This window comes from Ceratotherium simum, chromosome 12 (genome assembly GCF_057802395.1).
Source record: "Ceratotherium simum simum isolate JZ-2026a chromosome 12, ASM5780239v1, whole genome shotgun sequence".
Classification (NCBI taxonomy): Eukaryota; Metazoa; Chordata; class Mammalia; order Perissodactyla; family Rhinocerotidae; genus Ceratotherium; species Ceratotherium simum.
In genome coordinates this window covers 13,127,971-13,134,733 of record NC_141911.1, presented here as the reverse complement: position 1 = coordinate 13,134,733, position 6,763 = coordinate 13,127,971, and positions in this window count along the sequence as shown.

The following is a 6,763-nucleotide window of genomic DNA, read 5'->3' as shown; positions in this document are numbered from 1 at the left end:
GGTTAAGTTCACATGCTCCGCTTCAGTGGCCCAGGGTTCGCAGGTTCAGATCCCAGGCACGGACCTATGCACCACTTATCAAGCCATGCTGTGGCAGGCATCCCACATATAAAATAGAGGAAGATGGGCACAAATGTTGGCTCAGGGCCAATCTTCCTCACCCAAAAATAAAAAAATAAACTAACAAATTCTAAATTTGCCTTTGAAGAGTACAGGATAGGATAAATCTATTAATAATGAATATATAGTTATGTTTATATTGGGTAAAATAGTATGTGACCCTATGAAACACTGAGTTTATTCATTCTTTGAAAGTGGAAACAAACTGATGAGATGTGGAGTTAATCAATATTAAGTCTGTTATAAATAAAATTATATACAGAGGTGTAATCTGTCAGTTGTGCTAGTGAGCTGTAATGTTATGCATGTGCTTTATGAGTGAGTTCACTTGATTGGATTTTCAATTACTTTTTATTTTGAAATAATCTCAAACTTAAAGAAATGTCCAAAGAATAGTGCAAGGAGCTTTTTTTCCCAGAACCATTTGTGAGTAAGTTGTCAATATGATGCCCCATCATGTCATAATATTTTGGGCCAACAAACAAGGACATTCTCCTACATAAAAGCAGTATAACCATCATAATTAAACTTTAACAGGGCTAAAGTGTAATGGATCAGTTGCAGAACAATGCCAGAAAATGCTTTTCTTGTTACTCCAAGTTACAAATACTATATTATTATTATTATTATCATCATCATCATTATTATCAATTATAGCTTTATAAATGTTTTGGTACATATAAATTTGTAATTTATTTTTTGATCATATTTTGTAAACACATATTTTAAATATCTTTCTGACCTATTAAATTCAAGTGATCTACAAAGAGAATATAATTAACTGAATATTGATTGTTTGAATTATACTGCCACTGACAAAATATTGCCATTATATTCATGACTTTGCTAACAATATGCAACAAAATGTTCACATTTAAACACATAAATAAATCAGTCTTAATTGTATTTACATAACAATGTAATCCATAAAAAATATACATTTTACTAATTTTATCATTTTGTCCATGGCAAGTGAAGTTATTCATAAGATGTGTAAAAATTTGGCACATGAATTGAAATGCATTTGCTATGCTGTTTAAACAACATTATTTTAAATGACAAAATATTATTCCATTGAAAGAATACACCAACATACTATAAGTTTATTTATAATATCCTGTTGTTGAGCATTTAGGTTATTTGCATTTTTACATTTTTCATTTTGACTTTTCTAATTATTTCCTTAGGTTAAAGTCTTAAAAGGTAAAATTTCTTGGTTAAAAGAATTTGCCAGATTAACCTTCCAAAAATGTGATACAAATGTAAATTCCTGCCAATTGGTATAAGAGTGACCATTTCTCTACTAACTACCTAATACTGTCATACTTTTAAGTCTTTGCTAAATGTGGACAAACAAAATTAAATAGTTGTCTTTATTTGAATTTGTATATCTTTATTGCTAGTGAGGTTGGATATTTATCCTGTGCTTATTGGTCATTTTTAGTTATTTTATTCTGTGAATTGTCGTCTCATTCACCTTATCCATTTTTTATCATATTTTAAAATATTTTCATTTTATGTGATAGTTATTAAAGTTATGAAATTACATTTTAGAAATGCATTCTGAAGAGACTATGCATTAAATGACATGATGTCTGGGATTATAGGTAAAATAACCTGGTAATGTGGTGGAGACCAGTGAAACAGGAATGGCCATGAGATGATAGATGATGGAAGACTGGGGAAGAGTTCATGGAGCTTCATAGTACATTCGTCCCATTTGTATATACATATGAAAATATCCATGCCCAGAGGTAGGATGTGTTCTTGTTATCAATAACTTTATGTGTTACAAGGGGTGGATTAAAAAGGGCCAGAAGAAACTTTTGGTTTCAAGGGTTTAAGCATGTATCAAAACATCAAATTGTACACTGTAAATATGCAGCTTTATTTGTAATAGCCACAAATCAGAAACAGCCCAAATGTTCATTAACAGATGAATGGATAAACAAAGTGGTACATCCATACAGCAGAATACTCCTCAGCAATGAAAAGAATGAACTATTCACATAAGTAACATGTATGAATCTTAAAATAATTATGCAGCATGAAGGAAACTAGAATAAAAAGGCAAACACTTTATGATTCCAATCATATAAAATTCTAGAAAATGCAAACTAACATTGTCAAAGAAAGTAAATCAGAGGTTGACTGGAGGGCCAGTGAGGGCAGGGAGAGATTATAAAAGGGCACAAGGTAAGTATAGGGGTGATACATGTGTTCATTAGCATGATTATGATGGTTTCATGGGCCTATATGTATGTCAAAACTAATCCAATTACACACTTTAAATATGTGCAGTTTATAGCATGTCAATTATACCTCAATAAAACTTTTAAAAAAATGGTTCAAATAAAGTCCAGAATTACTGTTTGTCAGAAACCAGAAGGTTTGGCAGCCCTGTATTGACTTGACCATCTCTCTCTTCATGCCTTGGGAAGGGCAGCCCTCCATCAGTGGCAGGAAATATAGGCAAGTAAGAAAGACTGTTTCTGTCTAGGCCAACAAACATTCTAGCTGGGTGATAAAGGCTACATCCCTGGTTTATGGGATTTCCCTTTTCTCTATTTTCATTTTCTTGAATGTGCTGCAAAGGCCTTGAGGTGAACAGTCCAGAGGCTACAGGAATAAACAAACCCTTGTTTTTTCTCTGACCATGAGCTCAACTCCAGGAAACACATCAGTATGAAATATACACACTCATCTCATACAGCCGTAGTCACTGGAACATCTGTGGATGCACTTTCAGAAGAGGCACATTCTATCTAGTTTGGTACAGTCTCCTCCAGAACCCTATTAATCACACACAGTGTTTCTGTACCAATTATGGTCTCAGCGTGGCCCCTGTAGTCTTACACAGGTGACACTAGCAAACTGACATCAGAGCACACAGTTCCTTTGCAGCTTCCCCTCGTTAGTGCTGGGCATTATGTGACATCCTCTGGGAAAAAGGGAATCAATTCATCCTTCTCCCCAAAGCACTGGAGGTTGTCACAACAACTACCTTAGGGGGACCTCTGGACCCACAAAAAATCCTGGCATCTAGGCCACAAAATAGGACCACAAATAGCTGTAGTCTTTCCTAGGTGGCCTTTGTCAGCAATGCAAATTGGACCAAAACTGGAAGAAGGTAAAATTCTTTGCAAGTTGCCAGCAATATCTAGACTGGGTCTTCTTGGCCAAATTTGGGTCAGGACCATGCCCTAAATAGTCAGAGAGGAGGGAATGAGGCCCTCCTAAGGGCTCAGACTCATGATTTTTCCAGGGAATGGGAAGGAGAGAAGAAACACCTACCTTCCCTTATTATACTGGGGTGACTAATATACACAGTGGGGACCAGCCAGGTGGTAGAGGTGAAATGGCTTATGGCACAGAAACTGACAGTGACATAAATCTGGCAAGGATCCTGGCCTAGGCGGATTAAAAGTGCAGTGTTGCTCATTAAAGCTTCCCACAGTCCTAGAACTAGTGGGGAATCTTCCCAGTGTGTATGTTCAGATATATGGGGTTCAATTCAGGTAGATGGCTCCCTCACAAAGGCTCTCTTCCAGTGTTGTTTTACTGAACAAGGAGTCCTTTCTCCAGTGTGAACTCTCTGGTGTTGAACAAGGTCAGATTTGAGGGTGAAGAATTTCCCACATTCATTGCACTTGTAAGGCCTTTCTCAAATGTGAACTCTGCATTGTTGAATAGGGCCAGAGCTTTTTCTAAAGGGTGTCCCATACTTGCCACACTCATAAGGCCTTGCTCCAGAGTGTGAACTCTTTGGGGATTACTCAGGATGGAGTTAAGCTAAAAGATTTTCCACATTCACTGTAGTGGTAAGCCCTGGCTCCCGTGTGATGAATGATGTTGGAGCTTGGCTAAAGAATTTCCCATACTCATAAGACTTTTCGAAACTCCATTGTGAATTCACTGATGCCGAACAAGTTTGTATTTGTAGCTGAAAGCTCTCCCGAATTGGCTGCACTTATAATGACTTCTTCTGCTGTGAAATGACTCCCCACACTTGGTGCTGCTATGTAACTTCAAGTGACCTGATGCTAGAGAAGGCCGGAGTTGCCCAGGGAAGTCCTTCCCAACCTCCCCAGGGGTGAAGGGCAGTCCTTCACAAAGGAGGCCTTGTCCACATCCCTTCTCCACTATGCTCCTTCTGGTGCTGGTGTAGGTTGGCACTGAACCAGAATTGTTTCCCACATGCCTCACAAGTGTACGATTTCTGTGCTCAGCCAGGTACAGAACGTCTTTCACAACCAGGACACCCATCTCACAGGAATGAGCCTTCTGGATGGATGGGCCTGGCGGTGCCATCCTGTCCTGTGACATTTTTCTACCAAAACACTCAGTGCAGAAGATGCCACCTCATGCCCCGCTCCACACCAACAACCTGGCGAGGTTATAGGCGCGAGGTTCTCCAGCATCATGTGGCACGGGTTGTCTCAGACCCTCATCAAGGAAACCCCGTTCCTCCTGGGAGAAGTCATTAAAGGTTAGCCATGTTCTTAAAGGTTACACTGAGGCAGCTTCTGCTATGGGAGTCTATGGGTGCAGCAGGCTGTTAGCTGTGCCAACCGGGGAGGGGACACTGGAACCAGAACTGCTGTCCCTCGCTGGCCTGGAAGTGTAGTCACCTCAATGGGGCCCAACCCTCAGACCCTCAGACCTGCCTCTGCGCAGTGGGGACAACGCCCCCCCCCGATCGCTTTAAGTCAGACTCAGTGTCTGGTGATGATAATGATCTCTCATGTATTTTCTAAAAAGTGATTTTATTGATGATTTATAATAACATAGTGGGTAAGTCTACGGGCTTTGGAGTTAGTTACACAGCTTGGGTTCAGATTCCGGCACTGCTACTCACTCTATGAATTTAAGCAAGTTATTTCATCTCTCTGAGTTTCAGGTTCCTCGTGTAAAAAGGAAGATAAAAATAATGTGTACAGGGCCGGCCCTGTGGCTTGGTGGTTAAGTGCGCGCGCTACAATGCTGGTGGCCCGGGTTCGGATCCTGGGTGCGCATCGAGGCACCACTTCTCCGTCCATCCTGAGGCCGAGTCCCACATACAGCAACTAGAAGGATGTTCAGCTATGACATACAACTATCTACTGGGGCTTTGGGGGGAAAAAATAAAATAAATAAAATCTTTAAAAAAAAAATAAATAAATAATGTGTACAAAAGTGTGGTAATGAATAAATGAGGGAATGCATGTAAAGCAGTTGGCCTGACGTTTGACACGTTAAGCATACAATAAATATTAGTTGCTTGCATTATTGTTAGTAAAAGTTATATATGTTACAATGAGATTGCTTCTGAAAGCCATTCCAATTTTTAAATTTCATAACAGCACATTTGAGGTCATCTGAAGAATGTATAAAAAAAGTATACATTTTTGCAATTATTTTTCTTTCAATTTCCAAATTAAAAGTTTAGAGAAATCCTAGCAGGGCATCCAAATTTATAGACTTGTCAAAGATATTGAAATGAAAGAACAGTATATTTCAACTAAACTACTTTACATAGCTGGTGTGCTTGTCTTTAAACAACATTAAAAATTGAAAGGATGAGGGGGGTGGCCCAGTGGTGTAGTGGTTAAGTTCGTGTGCTCTGCTTTGGCAGCCCAGGGTTCACAAGTTTGGATCCTGGGCGCAGATGTACACACCGCTCATTAAGCCATGCTGTGGCAGCATCCCACATACAAAATAGGGGAAGATTGGCAACAGACGTTAGCTCAGGGCCAATCTTCCTCACCAAAAAAAAAAAAAAAAAAAAGAAGAAGGAAGGATTATTAAGGAACTCAAAAGTTAGGGGAAAAGTCCACAGTTTCCTTGATTTACAGAGTAATTATTTTTAATTCTGAATCACTTAAGAAAGAAGGATCTAACATGTAGGGCTTTCTGTTTTTGCATGTATTATATTACTAAATATTTACAACAATAGTTTGTAGTGGTTATCATTATTATGCACATATAACATGTTCATGTGGAAACTGAGGCTCATAAAGCTTAATTAAATTGCTTAAGTTGTTAACATTAGTAAACGTTGTATCTTGTATTTGAACCTAAGTCTTCTGACTGCAAAAAATCATATTTCCAGTACCCCATCCTCATCCAGCCAAACCTTGGCAGTCCTGACTGCATGGTGTTGCTTAAACAAACAAGAAATCTGAAGAAATGCAAAGACCTTCTTAATATTTGAAAGAAATCCAGCCTAACTGGATTTTTGTTTTCAAAGCACAATGTTAAAATGGAAATCTTTGTAGAGAAAAACTTATATAAGCTGATTGTCAATTAAAATTCTTGAACTAGCCTATAGTACTCCAGCTTATCAGGAGTGTTCATTAGCCCTTTCTTTTTGACAACATTTAGACTTGGTCGTGGTCTTAAATTCTCTTTATTTCCATTTTAAAAAATTGGTCTTGAAAGCATTTTGGTAGAAAATAATTATTAACTGCAATTTTGTTTCTTTTGAAATCAAGTTTATTTTCAAGTTTGAAAATCCTGACTCATAATTTTAAAAGAAAGAGATTATTATTAGGAGTAGGAAGACCTGGTTGCTAAAGTGGTTTATCTCTCAACTAGCATGGGAATTTTATGATGGGAAGTCAATGAATAAGCAAAAGAGTGACGTGAAGTGATTTAGGTTTTA